This window comes from Triticum dicoccoides, chromosome 6A (assembly GCF_002162155.2).
Source record: "Triticum dicoccoides isolate Atlit2015 ecotype Zavitan chromosome 6A, WEW_v2.0, whole genome shotgun sequence".
In the NCBI taxonomy this organism is placed as follows: domain Eukaryota; kingdom Viridiplantae; phylum Streptophyta; class Magnoliopsida; order Poales; family Poaceae; genus Triticum; species Triticum dicoccoides.
Window position 1 is genome coordinate 51,582,687 of NC_041390.1, and position 18,122 is coordinate 51,600,808.

The 18,122-nt window shown below is 41.8% G+C and overlaps 1 pseudogene; it reads right to left on the reverse strand.

Moving 5' to 3' along the window:
* Positions 1-407: 407 nt before the first annotated feature.
* Positions 408-5,174, reverse strand: LOC119315620 (annotated as a pseudogene).
* Between the last annotated feature and the right edge of the window lie 12,948 nt (positions 5,175-18,122).

Sequence of the window (18,122 nt, forward strand, 5' to 3'; positions counted from 1 at the left end):
AACACTAGGTGGGGTGGGAAAGGGAATTTCTAGACAGCCTTACCCTTGCATAGTAATTCTGCAAGGAGGCTGGTTCGAACCCAGGACCTCCAGGTCACAAGTGGAGAGACTACCACTGCATTAGGCCCGACCTTCAGCACAACTAGCAGGAACTTGGGGAGTATGGAGAAAAGATTCAAGATTTAGCCTGGCATCAAAGCATGATAGGAGGTGGGCTATATCTAAGCAAAGAATTGTTGAGAAAATCTGAAGAGTTCTCTCTTGCAATTTGGTACTTGAGAAATGACAACAAAAGGCAAAGCAGTACATTTTGTAAGAACAGTTCAGATACCACAACATACATGCAGAAGATATGCTTACCTGCTCAACCGGTACATCACATAGCATATATAACTGGACAATCCATCTTATGTCTTGTGCAAAAGATCAGCTCCATCATGTCCACCAGCAATGTCTGCTTCTGCAAGCATAAGAAGTCAAAACCAATGAAAAGCCAAATAGATATAAGAGGCATCAAGAAGATGTTTAGATGAACTCACAGTTGTAGTTCAAATAAAAAAGGAATCAATTTTGAAACAACATTAGGAATGTATTAAAAAAACATACCCACTGTCAAAGTTAATGAATATTTAAAAACAGTATAAACTAATTACTATCACAAAAATGAAGATGCACACTCAGACCATTAGCTGGTCAGAACTCAGAAGAGACATAACTTTTAAGCTCAGTCCATGCCATATTGGAAAATATAGATCAAAGCTATTAATATTTAGATTATATATAAATAAGTTTAGCCTGAAAAAGATCACATAATAAATTCTAGCAACAAAAGCGACCTAGACTATTCAGAATTTCAGATTTAGATTATCTTCAAACAAATTTAGCCTGAAAAAAGAAATGAACTCGATGCATTGGTTTTCCCTAGTACAAACAGACTTGCTACTCCCTCTCCTAAATGTGGTAAAAGGAACAATTATCTAGTAAATTTCATGAAAATTCATCGTTATGGATTTAAGATTACTAGTGAGATAAGTATAGATACCAAACCAAGGTTTACGAGTTGACGAGTCGTTCCGAGGTTGAGACTCATAGACTAAGTGTGACTAATCGGCACTAGTCGACACTGAAGTGTAGTCGGCCCTGGAGTTGAGACTCATAGACTAGTCTTGACTAGTCCTTGGACTCATAATCCATGATAGATACTAATATTGAATGAAAGAAATATTACTATCTTTTAGCTTCTAACGCACCTAGTGAGCTACCTATTTGATATTTCAGTTGGTTCATTCTAGTTTTCATGTAGTTGTCTTCAACTTCGAACTGTTATATTATTTTATCTCGAGGAAAAACATGTGGCTACCTGATATTATTTTTGTGATGAGGCACAAACTAGCAAGACGGTTGGCGCCCAATCTTTCACGGTGCTCGACGAAGCAACAATAAACTAGTGGCAGCATACACTTCAAATCAAGCAAGATGCAAGAACTGAAGCCATAACTGGCACCCATATTGATTAGATCAATGTTCACACTAGCAACTCTCACATACCCTCTCAGGAACTTAACAACTAAAAAGTAACGGATTTGATGCGACCCTTCTGCTTTTCAACACGAAATTCGATACATATGGCCAAAGCCTGCACTTGATATAGGCATAAAGCAAACCCCTTGCCAACTTGATCTCGAAGCCTTGTCCACGTAACAAGATCGGACACCTAGAAATCAAAATCCCCAAATGGACTCTCATCTGAAAACAAGCTGGCCATAACATAACTAATCAATGATCCAGAAACATTGATCATCTAGATCCTTCAATAACCAACTAAAGACTCATGACTCATCAAGCAAAAAAAGGTGGTCCGGCAATGTTCATCACCTAGATCCTGCAGCAGGCAACTAGTACTAATCGAATAAAAAAAAGTTGATCCAGCCAGCTGTATGTCCTGGCATGAAAAAAAAAAGCTGTATGTCCTAGCAAGAAACAGGTTCGAACACAAAGAAAAGAAAAACAGCTGGGACTCTCCAACTGCAATGACATAATCAGATGGCACTTCTACCAGGATCTATAGGCAAGGTGCCCAGAAGATAGGATCCACCTCGTCTGCAAGTAGAACTATAATCTTCATTGAAATTGTACCTACCAAAAAGGTTAGACTCGTTTCTCTTTCAGTTGAGTACTAGTAAACACACTGTTAAAAATATCGGCCGATATTGAAGGTAACCGGCCAGTTAATCCTGAATCCGTAGGTCACGGATGAAACAACACCTTATCCATCGCGTTAACTGGTCGAGAGGGATTAATCGGCTTCCAGGCCGATTTATCCCACTAGACCAATTAACTGAATAGAGGGAGAGAGAAATTTGGGCTCCAAAATTTTGGCCCATTCCCTCCTTTACTCCAAAACTGGGTGTTTTAGGTCAGCCCATTCCCTCCCTTCTCACTCTCCATCCCCTCCCGTAGTAACCCTCATTTGAGGAGGCTAGGAGCAGCCGCCCCCGCCCCCCTCTCCGAGCAGCCGCCGCCGCCCCAAGCATCTGCCGGCGCCATCTGGCAGAGGCGCTTGCACTGCTCAAGGATCAAGGTACCGAGCCTATTCCTCCTGCTCGAGCTCGCCGCCCCCCTCCCCGAGACCAGCACCTGCAGATCAGCATATAACAGTCTGTGCTACATGCTAATCTGCTTTGTGCTATGCTATATGCTGCTCCTGCTCTGTGCTATATGCTGCTGCTGCTGCTTATTGCCTCTCCTTTATTGCTGCTGCTGCTTATTGTCTCTCCTTTATTGCTGCTGCTGCTGCTTATTGCCTCTTCTTTATTGCTGCTGCTGCTGCATTATTGCTATATGTAGCTAAGATATATAGATATGGCCCTAATTAACCTACCGGTAAATGGGTTGCCGATAGATTCACCGATTAATCCCTATTCCTCACCCGACCGAGCAGCTACAAGTTACCGATATCCTGAACATCGAGTAAACATGCTATTTATCACTGGTTTCAAAACAACAGAACGTTGGCAATTGTCACAAGTGAACACCCTGACTTGATTAGTAGCTAAGGCATGTATAGCAGCAGCATGTTGCAGATATCAAAACACAGCAACAGCGAAATTTAGTATAGCTATCACTTTTTTTGCCAATCTTGGTGTCCATTGTTTTTTTTCTCGAACATGCACCAAAATGTAAAATCTAGTTAGAGGCCGTTCGGAATCCCACCAGCTCCGGAGAGCTGCGGAGCCAGTAAACTGGCGCTCCGCAAATTTCAACTATAACTCCACCAGCTCCGGGAGTGGAGCTGTGGAGCGGAGTACCTCCGAACAGGTCCTAATTATGGATTTAAGACCATATAAACAATATCAGCAGATATGACAATACTGAATGAAAGAAATATAGCTAGGCCTAACTAAGCGTCCAAATGTACCTATTGAGCTACCTAGTTGGTTCAAGCTGGTTTTTTATGTAGTCAACTTCTAACTGTTGTGCATCACATCAGTCAAAAAAATAGGACTGCAGCTATGCACAAACAGTACCATTAGATAATTCTTGCATCCACCACTAGGCAGGTAACGATAACACTTAGTTAAGTTATTGTACAACAAAGCGCTTATCATCGTCTATTTCCTCACACAAGTAATGATTGTTTTATTGTATGGATATTCATATGGTAGGAACTGCCAGGCTAAAGAACATAAAGTAAATTAGATACCACTAATAGATTTTTTCTAGATTATAATCATTACATTAAAAGCTACCTCTGTTCACTATTATAAGATGTTCTATTTTTTCTGAACCGGATGGATATAGGCGCCCTTTAGTGTGTTTGTTCACTCATTTCAGTCCGTATATAGTCCATATTGAAATATCCAAAACATCTTATAATAGGGAACAGAGGGAGTACCACAAGCATCAGGACATAAGTACATGACACTGCAGGTCATGAAGCAGCTAAATAAACAAATGGTACGACACTACTTAAAATTGTCGGCTTAACACAAAATGATGTGAACATAATTTCAACAGCCGCGACGTAAGACATGGTATTACCTGCAGTGTAGACACTTTCAAATGGATAACACTGAGAAATTATCATAGTTTGAAAAAGCTTCTTGAACTTTAATGACTCAAGATCGACCACGAAGAGACCAATAATTGTCCACAGCAGCAACACATTATTGTCCTCGACAAGCCCTAGTATCGCAATGGTCCCTTTCTCCTCTGGTTTCAGAGGAAGTATATTCTCCAGATCAATAGTCCTTCCAAGCACCCATGAAGCAACACCATCACAATTGGTCTTTCTCTTCCATAACTGGGTGTTGCCGTTTGAGTCTGACATCCCGAGGAGACCAAGCCCACCGCCCTCTGCCCGCATAAGCTTCCAGCAGTTGACCTCGTCTGGCAGCCGTATCACAGCTAGCCTCTGCTTCTCCAAATCAAACTCGAGAATGCCATTGAAATTCCCAGCAAGCACCCAGTGAAGGGAATCTCCAGCCAGCACAACGACATCCGTAGAAATGAGGGTGGGGAAACTGAATACATCGGCCTGGACTGCCTGGTATGGAAGGAGTGTTGAGATGGGATCTCCCCATAAGCCGGTCTTCGACGAGTAAACACAGGCGAGCGCTCGTCTGTGTTGTTGGTCGTCATCGTATGCCACTACCAAGACCACCTGGAAGTGTTGGACGTCTCCAGGAGCGGAGCACCGCCCCGTTGATCGGAGTCTTGCCCCCACATGCCGCAACCCCCGGGGGAATGGCGAGGCGGTGCTGGTCGGCGGTGACGGGGTCCCACACCAGGATCTGGAGGCGCTTCGTGAGGTAGATGAGCACGAGACCATGGCGGCATCCAAGGGACATGAAGTCGCCGTCCCCGTGGTCGAGCTGCAAGGAGAAGCGGCCGGGAGGGATACGGTTGGGGGCCTCCAGAGTAGGTATGAAGGAGATGTTACAAAATATGTCAAAGAACCCGAGGAGAGGAGGGTTGCGGCGGTGGCGGAGGCAGAAGCGGCGGCAGAAGGCGGGGTCGGAGACGAGGCGGCGCCAGCGCTTGCAGACGAGCGAGGCGCGCGGGAGGGAGGAGGGCTGCGGGGGAAGGCGGACGAGGATCTCGGAGAGAAGGTCGTCGTCGTACAGCGGCGCGACAGCCGGCGAGCGGGCATGGCGGCGGCGGCTGGTCGTCATCTCACCCTCGCTACTGATGCGGCGGCGGCGGCGGCTGGAGTGAAAGTGAAGTAGTAGAGCGACGATGAAGATATCGATCCATAGCCCAACACCTAGGGTTAGGGTTAGGTGTCGTGGGCTGGACACATTAAAGCCCATGGTGGGTGCAAAATAAATGATGCTGAACTGCAGTGAAGACCCCTAAAAAACTGCAGTAAAGAGATTTTTATTAGGACACGTCTAGTGGGCAACTAAGTGCCCGTTAGGATTTGCTGGTAACCTGCTTTATTAGGAAACTTTTGGTCCCCCGTGCAAAACAGGAAAGGGAATCAAAAGCACTCAAATCCCACCGCGACCAGACCGGTCTGGTCCCCTCCCCCTGCTGCCCTCCTCCCTCCGATCACGTGACTCGTCCCCAAACCCAAAACCCACCCTTCGCCTCACCACCACGCGACTGGCATTGCCCACCGCCCCTTTTCTCTTCTTCCTCCCTTCCTCCTCCTTCTTCCCCAAGAAAACTCCTCTCAACTCCTAGAAATTGCATAGATCTGCAATGCCTGTGCCATTAGAGGCTGGAAACTGAAGCAGGGGGGAAACTTGATCAACACAAGAGGTAAGATTTGTACCTCTCCCCCCTCTATTTTTTCCCATTCTATCTCTCATCTCATGCTTATTTTCTCGTTCATCACCTGGAAATTGGAGAACATACATATGAGATGTAGAAAAAAAAGTGTAGTAGATGTTAAAACTTCGGAAAAACTACATGGGAAAAAGGGAACCCATGCCAAATCGCAAAGACTAGTATGAGGAAGAAACTAGTAAGTTGACAGTTAAGTTGAAGCAACAGCTGCATGTTTGGCAGGCAACTCTGGGGCGAACACTTGCAGGGTTCAGTAGTTCAAGCAACTCTTGACAGAAAATCAGGCAACTTATGTCATTTGTTCGAGCAACAAATGTGGTGTCATAATCCTCAGAGTTTCCCCTATGTGTGAGCAACTATTGCCAGGCAACTAGGCAACTTATGTGATTTTCTCAAGCAACTTTATGTATGGTTGTGTCCACGTTTGCGCTACAACATCTAGTAACACAGACTCTATTGGGCATACAGTACATGAACAACTGAAAAAGCAATTCTCTATCCTGCATATGGGGGGTAGGCGACAATAGTTGTACTAGTAATGCGAAAGACTGGATATATTTAGGCAAAAATGGGTATGTCTTGCAAGCAACTCCGTGTCATAATCCTCAGAATTCCCCTATGTGTGAGCAACTATTGCCAGGCATTTTGGCAACTTATGTCATGTGCTCAAGCAACTTTATGTACGGTTGTGTCCGCTACCTCTTGAGCTTGCGTTGGTTTTCCCCGAAGAGGAAGGGATGATGCAGCAAAGTAGCGTAAGTATTTCCCTCAGTTTTTGAGAACCAAGGTATCAATCCAGTAGGAGGCCACGCTCAAGTCCCTCGTACCTACACAAAACGATAGCTACTCACAACCAACGCCATTAGGGGTTGTCAATCCCTTCACGGTCACTTACGAGAGTGAGATCTGATAGATATAATATTTTTGGTATTTTTGGTATAAAGATGCAAAGTCAAAAGTAAAGGCAAAGTAAAAAACAAGATTAAAGTGATGGAGATTGATATGATGAGAATAGACCCGGGGGCCATAGGTTTCACTAGTGGCTTCTCGCAAGAGCATAAGTATTCTACGGTGGGTGAACAAATTACTGTTGAGCAATTGACAGAATTGAGCATAGTTATGAGAATATCTAGGCATGATCATGTATATAGGCATCACGTCCGTGACAAGTAGACCGAAACGATTCTGCATCTACTACTATTACTCCACTCATCGACCGCTATCCAGCATGCATCTAGAGTATTAAGTTAAAAACAGAGTAACGCCTTAAAGCAAGATGACATGATGTAGAGAGATAAATGCATGCAATATGAAATAAACCCCATCTTGTTATCCTCGGTGGCAACGATACAATACGTGACTTGCTGCCCCTTCTGTCACTGGGAAAGGACACCGCAAGATCGAACCCAAAGCTAAGCACTTCTCCCATGGCAAGAACTACCAATCTAGTTGGCCAAACCAAACGGATAATTCAAAGAGACTTGCAAAGATAACCAATCATACATAAAAGAATTCAGAGAAGATTCAAATATTATTCATAGATAGACTTGATCATAAACCCACAATTCATCGATCTCAACAAACACACCGCAAAAATAAGATTACATCGAATAGATCTCCACAAGAGAGGGGAAGAACTTTGTGTTGAGATCCAAAAAGAGATAAGAAGCCATCTAGCTACTAACTATGGACCCGAAGGTCTGAGGTAAACTACTCACACTTCATCGGAGAGGCTATGATGATGTAGAAGCCCTCCGTGATGACGGCCCTCTCCGGCAGAGCTCCGGAACAGGCCCCAAGATGGGATCTCGTGGATACAGAAAGTTGCGGCGGTGGAATTAGGTTTTTGGCACCGTATCTATTCGTTTGGGGGTACGTAGGTATATATAGGAGGAAGGAGTACGTCGGTGGAGCATCGAGGGGCCCACGAGGCAGGGGGCGCCCCCCACCCTCGTGACCGCCTCTCTGATGCCTTGGCATAGGGTCCAAGTCTTTTGGATCACGTTCGGTGAGAAAATCACGTTTCCGAAGGTTTCATTCCGTTTGGACTCCGTTTGATATTCCATTTCTTCGAAACACTGAAATAGGCAAAAAAACAGCAATTCTGGGCTGGGCCTCCGGTTAATAGGTTAGTCCCAAAAATAATATAAAAATGGAAAATAACGCCCAATATAGTCCAAAACAGTAGATAATATAGCATGGAGCAATCAAAAATTATAGATACGTTGGAAAAGTATCAGGCATCCCCAGGCTTAATTCCTGCTCGTCCTCGAGTAGGTAAATGATAAAAAGAGAATTTTTGATGCGGAGTGCTACTTGGCATAATTTCAATGCAAATCTTCTTAATTGTGATATGAATATTGAGATTTGAAAGATTCAAGACAAAAGTTTATATTGACATAAAAATAATAATACTTCAAGCATACTAACAAAGCAATTATGTCTTCTCAAAATAATATGGCCAAAGAAAGTTATCCCTACAAAATCATATAGTCTGGCTATGCTCTATCTTCACCACACAAAGTATTTAAATCATGCACAACCCCGATGACAAGCCAAGCAATTGTTCCATACTCTAAATTTATCAAAACTTTTTCAATTTTCACGCAATACATGAGCGTGAGCCATGAATATAGCACTATAGGTGGAATACAATGGTGGTTGTGGAGAAGACAAAAAGGAGGGGAAGATAGTCTCACATCAACTAGGCGTATCAACGGGCTATGGACATGCCCATCAATAGATATCAATGTGAGGGAGTAGGGATTGCCATGCAACGGATGCACTAGAGCTATAAGTATATGAAAGCTCAAAAAAAACTAAGTGGGTGTGCATCCAACTTGCTTGCTCATGAAGACCTAGGGCAAATTGAGGAAGCCCATCATTGGAATATACAAGCCAAGTTCTATAATGTAAAATTCCCACTAGTATATGAAAGTGATAACATGAGAGACTCTCTACTATGAAGATCATGGTTCTACTTTGAAGCACAAGTGTGGTAAAAGGATAGTAGCATTGCCCCTTTTTATTTATTTTCTCTTTTTTGGCCTTCTTTTTTTCTTTGGCCTTTCTCTCTTTGTTTTGGGACAATGCTCTATTAAATGATGATCATCACACTTTTATTTATTTACAACTCAATGATTACAACTCAATTCTAAAACAAAGTATGACTCTATATGGATGCCTCCGGCGGTGTACCGGGATATGCAATGAATCAAGAGTGACAAGTATGAAAAAGTTATGAACGGTGGTTTTGCCACAAATACTATGTCAACTACATGATCATGCTAAGCAATATGACAATGATGAATGTGTCATGATGAACTAGATGGTGGAAAGTTGCATGGCAATATATCTCGGAATGGCTATGGAAATGCCATAATAGGTAGGTATGGTGGCTGTTTTGAGGAAGGTATATGGTAGGTGTATGATACCGGCGAAAGGTGCGCGGTATTAGAGAGACTAGCAAAGGTGGAAGGGTGAGAGTGCGTATAATCCATGGACTCAACATTAGTCATAAAGAACTCATATACTTATTGCAAAAATCTAGAAGTTATCAAAGCAAAGTATTATGCACATGCTCCTAGGGGGATAGATTGGTAGGAAAATACCATCGCTCGTCCCCGACCGCCACTCATAAGGAAGACAATCAATAAATAAATCATGATCCGACTTCATCACATAACGGTTCACCATACGTGCATGCTACGGGAATCACAAACTTTAACACAAGTATTCTTTAAATTCACAACTACTCAACTAGCATGACTTTAATATTATCACCTCCATATCTCAAAACAATTATCATGCTTCAATCTTTTCTTAGTATTCAACGCACTCAAAAGAAAGTTTCACAAATCTTGAATACCAAGCATATTATTATTAAGCAAATTACCATGCTATTAAGACTCTCAAAATAATTTAAGTGAAGCATGAGAGATCAATAGTTTCTTTAAAACAAATCCACCACCGTGCTCTAAAAGATCTAAGTGAAGCACATAGAGCAAAATTATAGCGCTCAAAATATATAAGTGAAGCGCATAGAGCAAAACTACTTAGCTCAAAAGATATAAGTGTAGCACATAGAGTATTCTATCAAATTTTAATTCATGTATGGCTCGCTCAAAAAGTGTGTACAGCAAGGATGATTGTGGCATACTAAAACACAAAGACAAAAATAATACAAGACGCTCCAAGCAAACACACATATCATTTTGGTGAATAAAAATATAGCTCCAAGTAAATTACCGATGGAAGTGGACGAAAGAGGGGATGTCTTCCGGGGCATCCCCAAGCTTTGACTTCTTGGTGTCCTTGTATTATCTTGGGGGTGCCATGGGAATCCCCAAGCTTAGCCTCTTTCCACTCTTTGTTCCATAATCCATTAAAAGAATTCACCCAAAACTTGAAAACTTCACAACAGAAAACTTAAAGTAGAAAACTCGTGAGCTCCGTTAGCGAAAGAAAATAAAAGACCACTTCAAGGTACTGTAATGAACTCATTTTTTATTTATATTGGTGTTAAACCTACTGTATTCCAACTTCTCTATGGATTATAAACTATTTTACTAACCATAGATTCATCAAAATAAGCAAACAACACACGAAAAACAGAATCTGTCAAAAACAGAACAGTCTGTAGTAATCTGTAGTTAGCGCAAGATCTGGAACCCCAAAAATTCTAAAATAAATTTCTGGACGTGAGGAATTTATCTATTAATCATCTTAAAAAAGAATTAACTAAATATCACTCTTCAAATAAAAATGACAGAAGTTCTTGTGAGCGCTAAAGTTTCTGTTTTTTACAGCAAGTTCGACAAGACTTTCCCCAAGTCTTCCCAACGGTTCTACTTGGCACAAACACTAATTAAACACAAAAAAAGACAAGCAAAACAGAGACTAAATAATTTATTTATTACTAAGCAGCGGAAAAAAGCAAGGAATAAAAATAAAATTGGGTTGCCTCCGAACAAGCGCTATCGTTTAACTCCCCTAGCTAGGCATAAAAGCGAGGATATATCTAGGTATTGCCATCTTTGGTTGGCAATTCTTCGATGATGCATCTGTTTCCCTTAGGAATTTCTTTCTTTCTAGTGATTATTAAACTTTTAGGCACAAGATCGAAAAATTCATTTGTAGCAATTGGTTCCTTAATGATATCAAAATGATTGAGATGAATACTTATAGATTTAAGATCCGCAGTTTCCTTAGATGATTCACCCTTATTTTTAGGAACATACATAAGCTTGGCAATTTTAGTAGGAGGACTTGGAGTATTATTTATGAAAGAAAAAGCGGTTCCCAAGTTTGTAATGATACCCTCAAGTTTATCAATTCTAGTAGAATCTAAGTTCATCTTCTCATTAACTATGGGTTCCTTTTCCTTAATATTTTTCAAAGTCATTCCTACCTTAGATCCATATTGAGTAATTTGATTGTGGATCTTTTTATCTAGATTTTCAATTGATTCAATAGTAGCAACTTTATTTTCAATAATTTCAAGTCTTTGCATAACATGCTCCAAAGTTAACATGGTTCCATTAACTAAAAGAGGTGGTGAGACAAATAAATTTAACATAGCATTATAAGAATCGAAAGTATGGCTACCCAAGAAGTTCCCTCCGGTAATGGTATCGAGGATATATCTATACCAAGGATTAACACCTACATAAAAATTGCGGAGAAGAACTAAGGTAGATTTCTTCCTGGTAGATCTATTTTAAGCATTGCAAATTCTATACCAAGCATCTTTTAGATTTTCTCCCTCTCTTTGTTTAAAATTTAGAACTTCACTCTCGGGAGACAACGGAGAAGATATGAGACTAGCCATGACGACAAGCAAACAAACTAGCACACAAGCAAACGAAAAGGCAAGCGGAAAGGAGAGGGAGGATAGATAGATAGATAGAGAGAGGGCGAATAAAACGGCAAGGGTGAAGTGGGGGGGAGGAAAACGATAGGCAAATGGCAAATAATGTAATGCGAGAGATAGGGATTGTGATGGGTACTTTGTATGTTGACTTTTTGCGTAGACTCCACGGCAATGGCGCCAGAAATCCTTCTTGCTACCTCTTGAGCTTGCGTTGGTTTTCCCCGAAGAGGAAGGGATGATGCAGCAAAGTAGCGTAAGTATTTCCCTCAGTTTTTGAGAACCAAGGTATCAATCCAGTAGGAGGCCACGCTCAAGTCCCTCGTACCTGCACAAAACGATAGCTACTCGCAACCAACGCGATTAGGGGTTGTCAATCCCTTCACGGTCACTTACGAGAGTGAGATCTGATAGATATAATATTTTTGGTATTTTTGGTATAAAGATGCAAAGTAAAAAGTAAAGGCAAAGTAAAAAAGCAAAACAAGATTAAAGTGATGGAGATTGATATGATGAGAATAGACCCGGGGGCCATAGGTTTCACTAGTGGCTTCTCGCAAGAGCATAAGTATTCTACGGTGGGTGAACAAATTACTGTTGAGCAATTGACAGAATTGAGCATAGTTATGAGAATATCTAGGCATGATCATGTATATAGGCATCACGTCCGTGACAAGTAGACCGAAACGATTCTGCATCTACTACTATTACTCCACTCATCGACCGCTATCCAGCATGCATCTAGAGTATTAAGTTAAAAACAGAGTAACGCCTTAAAGCAAGATGACATGATGTAGAGAGATAAATGCATGCAATATGAAATAAACCCCATCTTGTTATCCTCGGTGGCAACGATACAATACGTGACTTGCTGCCCCTTCTGTCACTGGGAAAGGACACCGCAAGATCGAACCCAAAGCTAAGCACTTCTCCCATGGCAAGAACTACCAATCTAGTTGGCCAAACCAAACGGATAATTCAAAGAGACTTGCAAAGATAACCAATCATACATAAAAGAATTCAGAGAAGATTCAAATATTATTCATAGATAGACTTGATCATAAACCCACAATTCATCGATCTCAACAAACACACCGCAAAAAGAAGATTACATCGAATAGATATCCACAAGAGAGGGGGAGAACTTTGTGTTGAGATCCAAAAAGAGAGAAGAAGCCATCTAGCTACTAACTATGGACCCGAAGGTCTGAGGTAAACTACTCACACTTCATCGGAGAGGCTATGATGATGTAGAAGCCCTCCGTGATGACGGCCCTCTCCGGCGGAGCTCCGGAACAGGCCCCAAGATGGGATCTCGTGGATACAGAAAGTTGCGGCGGTGGAATTAGGTTTTTGGCTCTGTATCTGTTCGTTTGGGGGTATGTAGGTATATATAGGAGAAGGAGTACGTCGGTGGAGCATCAAGGGGCCCACGAGGCAGGGGGCGCGCCCTAAGGGGGGCGCCCCCCACCCTCGTGACCGCCTCTCTGATGCCTTGGCGTAGGGTCCAAGTCTCCTAGATCACGTTCGGTGAGAAAATCATGTTTCCGAAGGTTTCATTCCGTTTGGACTCCGTTTGATATTCCGTTTCTTCGAAACACTGAAATAGGCAAAAAAAACAGCAATTCTGGGCTGGGCCTCCGGTTAATAGGTTAGTCCCAAAAATAATATAAAAGTGGAAAATAAAGCCCAATATAGTACGAAACAGTAGATAATATAGCATGGAGCAATCAAAAATTATAGATACGTTGAAGACGTATCAGTGTCCACGCTTGCGCTGCAAATATCTAGTAACACAGACTTTATTGGGCATACAGTCCATGGACAACTGAAAAAGCAATTCTGCATATGGAGGGTAGGCGATAGTAGGTGTGCTAGTAAGCAAAGGGACTTGATTGAATTTACCAAGTCTGCATGCTTTTATTTAGACAATTAGATGTGTCACGGAAAGCAACTTGGTGCGGAAATAAAAAATAAAACATGAAAAATTAGATGTGCCACAACTAGTAGGAGAAAAAGATTATGAGATAGTACCTTTTGAGCTTGTTGTTTTGATTTTTTTGATATGTTCTTCATGCATGATACTTTTGCTAGACTCCTTCAAAACAAAAATCTAGATCGAATTTCCCCCTGAAAAAATGAAATATGCCAGACAAAGGACGATCCACATGTGTATTTCATCCACTTTGGGTACAACAAAAAAAGCATCACTTCATTGTAGATAAATGAACAAACAGTGAACAACATTCATGGGACTGAAAAAATTCAACAAGCATTCGGAACTACTAGTACAGTATGGTTTCTTCATTTCCAACAAATTGGCCAGCCAATGGTTTCTAAATAGAGAAACATCATGATTTATGCTATCCTGCTTTATCTTCAGACCGGAAAATATAGAAAAATGAGCTTTGTCATGCAATTGTTGCTCCTGGTTACTCTCCTCCTGGAAAACAAATAAGGGTAGATACATAAGTAAAAAAATTCCAATGTTGCTCCTGATTGCTACATTGTTGTTGTATAAGTGTTCAATAGTTGCTTCTGACCCACTAACTAGTTCATTTTTGAATGCTTGTGCAATTCAACAAGCAAAACGTGGTACCTCGTGTTAGAAAAAAATAACTCATGTACTTCTCTGTCTTTATTCCAACAATATTATACAGGGGAGGAGATGATTGATCTTAATGAGTTGCCGGATGATGATCAAGACGAGTTGCCACCAAGTGTTGGGTTGGTGCAAACTAGTAACCCATTGTTCTACACGCAACCTACTACACGTGTGGGTGGGGCAACTACTGTGGAATTTGTCGCTGAATCTCCTAATCCTTCGGTCACACGAAAAAATGTTGGTGCTGAGGATGAAGCAGTCCAAATAGAGGAGCACACCCTTGATGCTACAGATACGTTGGGTGCAACAGGGGGGGCTATTGGGCATGAAGGTGCAGGAGAGGGTGCTGACAATGATGATGAAGCATGGTCTCAGCCAAAAGAGCCTTCATTGGGCATGAGGTTTGACACTTTGGAAGGTGCCAGAGAGCACTACAATGCTTATGCTTTGCAAAAGGGTTTTTCAATCAAAATGAACACTTCGAGGAGGTCTGATATCACTGGTCAAATGGAGAAGTATCAATTTGTCTGCAACAAGTTCAGGAAACCAAAAAATGAAGACACAGGTGGTAAGACTGCGGATCCTTGTGGAGTTGAAGATCCTCATGGAGGTGCAGATGATGATGATGGAGAAGACAATGTTATCATATTTGTTGATGATGCTGCTAAGCAAAAGAAGAAGACCAAGAAACGGAAAAGAGAGAAAATAATACCAACAGGGTGCAATGCCAAGATGATAGTAAAATTCATTGATGGTCGGTGGGAGGTGACTTACTACATTTCTGAGCATAACCATCCGTTGGTTGACAAACCATCTTTATCTAAATATTTGCGGTCGCACCAAGGCATTCCTCTAGAAGAGAGGTTGTTTCTAACAAACCTTCATAACTGCAACTTGAGTTCAGGTATGTGACAGTTGCTTGCCTGTTGCGAAACCCATGAATTAGGTGTTAGTTTGAGTTCATATTACCCCACTAGTGTTTTGTTGCTTGTTTTGATTACTAAAACAAATACTTTAATAATTAGGTGTTAGTTGCTTCCTACCTAAGACTTGATTGCTTAACATGTCAAGATATGCCTACTTTTTCCGCACAAGACGAATGATGCGCATTATGTTGAAAGAGTACTATGTTGCATATCTGATTGTTCCCCTGAATTGTAAAATCTTTTGTTGCCTATAGTTGCTTTCATATATGGGTTTATTTGCTTATAGTTGTCACCTGAGCTGCCTTGTTTTTTTTCATGCGTAGGGCGAATGATGAACATTATGTCAGAATACTATAGCACAGAGCTGATTGTTCCTTATAATAACAAGCACGTCACAAACCTCAAGTCAAACTTGAACAGAAATGCAACGAAGGAGGGTGATTTGATTGAGACAGTTGCCTACTTTGAAAAGATGCAGAAGACAGATCCTGATTTCTTCTACAAGGTTAAGTATGATGCAGAGGACAGGGTTGAGAATATTTTCTAGGTTGATGGTCCAGCACAGAAGGCATACAGTGATGCTTATCATGATTGCATATGTTTTGATACAACGTACATGACTAACATGTACAACATGCCGTTTGCTCCATTCATTGGGATCAATCGACATGGCCAGTCGTTCATGTTAGGTTGTGGCTTTGTTAGGCAAGAGTTGGAGACCAGCTTTGATTGGCTATTTGGAACATTCCTTGAAGCAATGCATGGTCGAGCACCTGATAATATAATCACTGACCAAGATGGTGCGATGGCGCAATCCATTGAAAACATCTTCCCTACTACTGTGCACCGTCGATGTCGTTGGCATATTATGAAAAAATCCCAAGAAAAACTAGGTGGCATGTTGGGGAGAAACCCATGAATGTCAGCTGATTTCAATGATTGCATTGACTTCAGCTTCACTCCAGAAGAGTTTGAGAGTAAGTGGGCTGCTTTTGTGCTGAAGTGGCCAGTTGTTGCTGGCACTCACTTTGATAAGCTCTATGAGTACCGAACTATGTTTGTGCCATGTTACTTCAGACATAGGTTTTTCCCTTTCTTGCAATCAACACAACGAGTGAAGGATTCAATGTTGTCCTGAAGCGTTATGTTAACCCCCACAACTCTGTGTTAAACTTTGTGAAACAATATGAGAAGATTCAGATGCATGTGCTTGTCCGAGAGGGTGGGATGACTACAGGATAGACCACCAACAGGTTGAGTTGTGGTCCAATTTTCCAATTGAGAAGCAAGCTTATAAGTCCTACACTAGAGACATTTACCACAAATTTCGTACCGAGTTTGAGTTAATTGGGAGATACAGTGTGCGTCCCCATGGTGACCATGTGTATGAGCTTTATCCAAACAACGAAGGATGGGTGGCCGGTTATGGTGATAGGAGCTATTTCGTGACAGTGGAAGCTGCTGCTGAAGAATACAATTGTGAGTGCTACAAGATGTGTAAAGATGGAATGTTGTGTTGCCACATTTTGAAAAAATTTACACATCTTGGGGTTGATGTAATACCTGGGAGATACATACTTAGAAGGTGGACACAACAAGCAATTACAGGAGCAGCATCTGCTGTTGAGCCAGATCCTGACGAGATGCCACCGGCGTCAAAAAAGCAACTCCGTCATATAAACTTGTCAATGGATTTTTCTAGTCTTGCTCGGGTTGCTAGTGGGTCCGATGCTACTACCGCAATTCTGAAGAAACACATGAGAGCGGCGCGCACAGAGCTTAACCATTTCAACAAGTGCAAGAAAAAGAAGGCCAAAATGCCTGCTCATCCAGGGCATGGCGCCCCCCCAATAGCAACTAGTGCTCATATGCCACCTCCTGATAGTCGTACAACTCCATCTGTTGATCCTACACCAGTGCCAAGTGGGTCTGCACCAATTGCAGGAGTTCCTAGGGATCCACCTAAGTCAACCACTAAAGGGCGTGTGAAATCTAAACGGCTTGAGTCAGCACTTGAGTTGCATCCAAAAAGAAAAAACAAATGTTCCTTTTGTAGTCCAGTTGACCACAATGCTGCAAGTTGCCCAGGGCGGTTGGTTTGAGATGGATAAAAAGGCAGTGAAGTCAGGGAGGCGATCTATTCTGCTGAAGAAAAGGGCTTGTGTTCGCAATGGCTAATGCAACACATTTTTGCTGCTATTTTGTGTTTTAATTATGAGTTTACAAAAACTATGGTTGCTTCTGGTGTGTGAAAGGTTGAACGCTGCAATACAATTGCCTCATGCTTTTAGAAACATATTTTGCGACCATTTGTTCTGCTATAAGAATTACTTTTTAAGGTTACACCCTTTTAGTAATCGTTATTCATTAACTAGTTGTTAATTTCTTTCAACTAAAAACCACTAAAAAGCGCTACTATGGAACATATTTATCAAATGCTAAACGCGTAGGGGAAATGTCTGGTCCTACATTCTTGAGCAACTAATATGTACTGATATTTCTATCTATTCTAGACAAGTGATGACAAAAAACATTGAACATTTAAACATGCATTCAAAAAAATGTAAAAAAAGCATGTATGGTTTCAAGCAAAAAAACCTTGAAGCTAGCCACCTCTCAGGTTGAGAGCTTGAGGATATCACGCCATAGTGCCTTGTTATCATCAGTATTCTAGACAAGTGTCGGGGAAGAGTTCCGTCAGCACGACGGCGTGGTGACGATCTTGATGTACTACAGCAGCAGGGCTTCGCCTAAACTCCGCTACAGTATTATCGAGGATTATGGTGGCTGGGGGCACCGCACACGGCTAAGGAATAGATCACGTGGATCAACTTGTGTGTTCTAGGGTGCCTCTGCCTCAGTATATAAAGGACTAGAGGGGGGAGGCTGGCCGGCCAAGGTGTGGCGCGCCAGGAGAGTCCTACTCCCT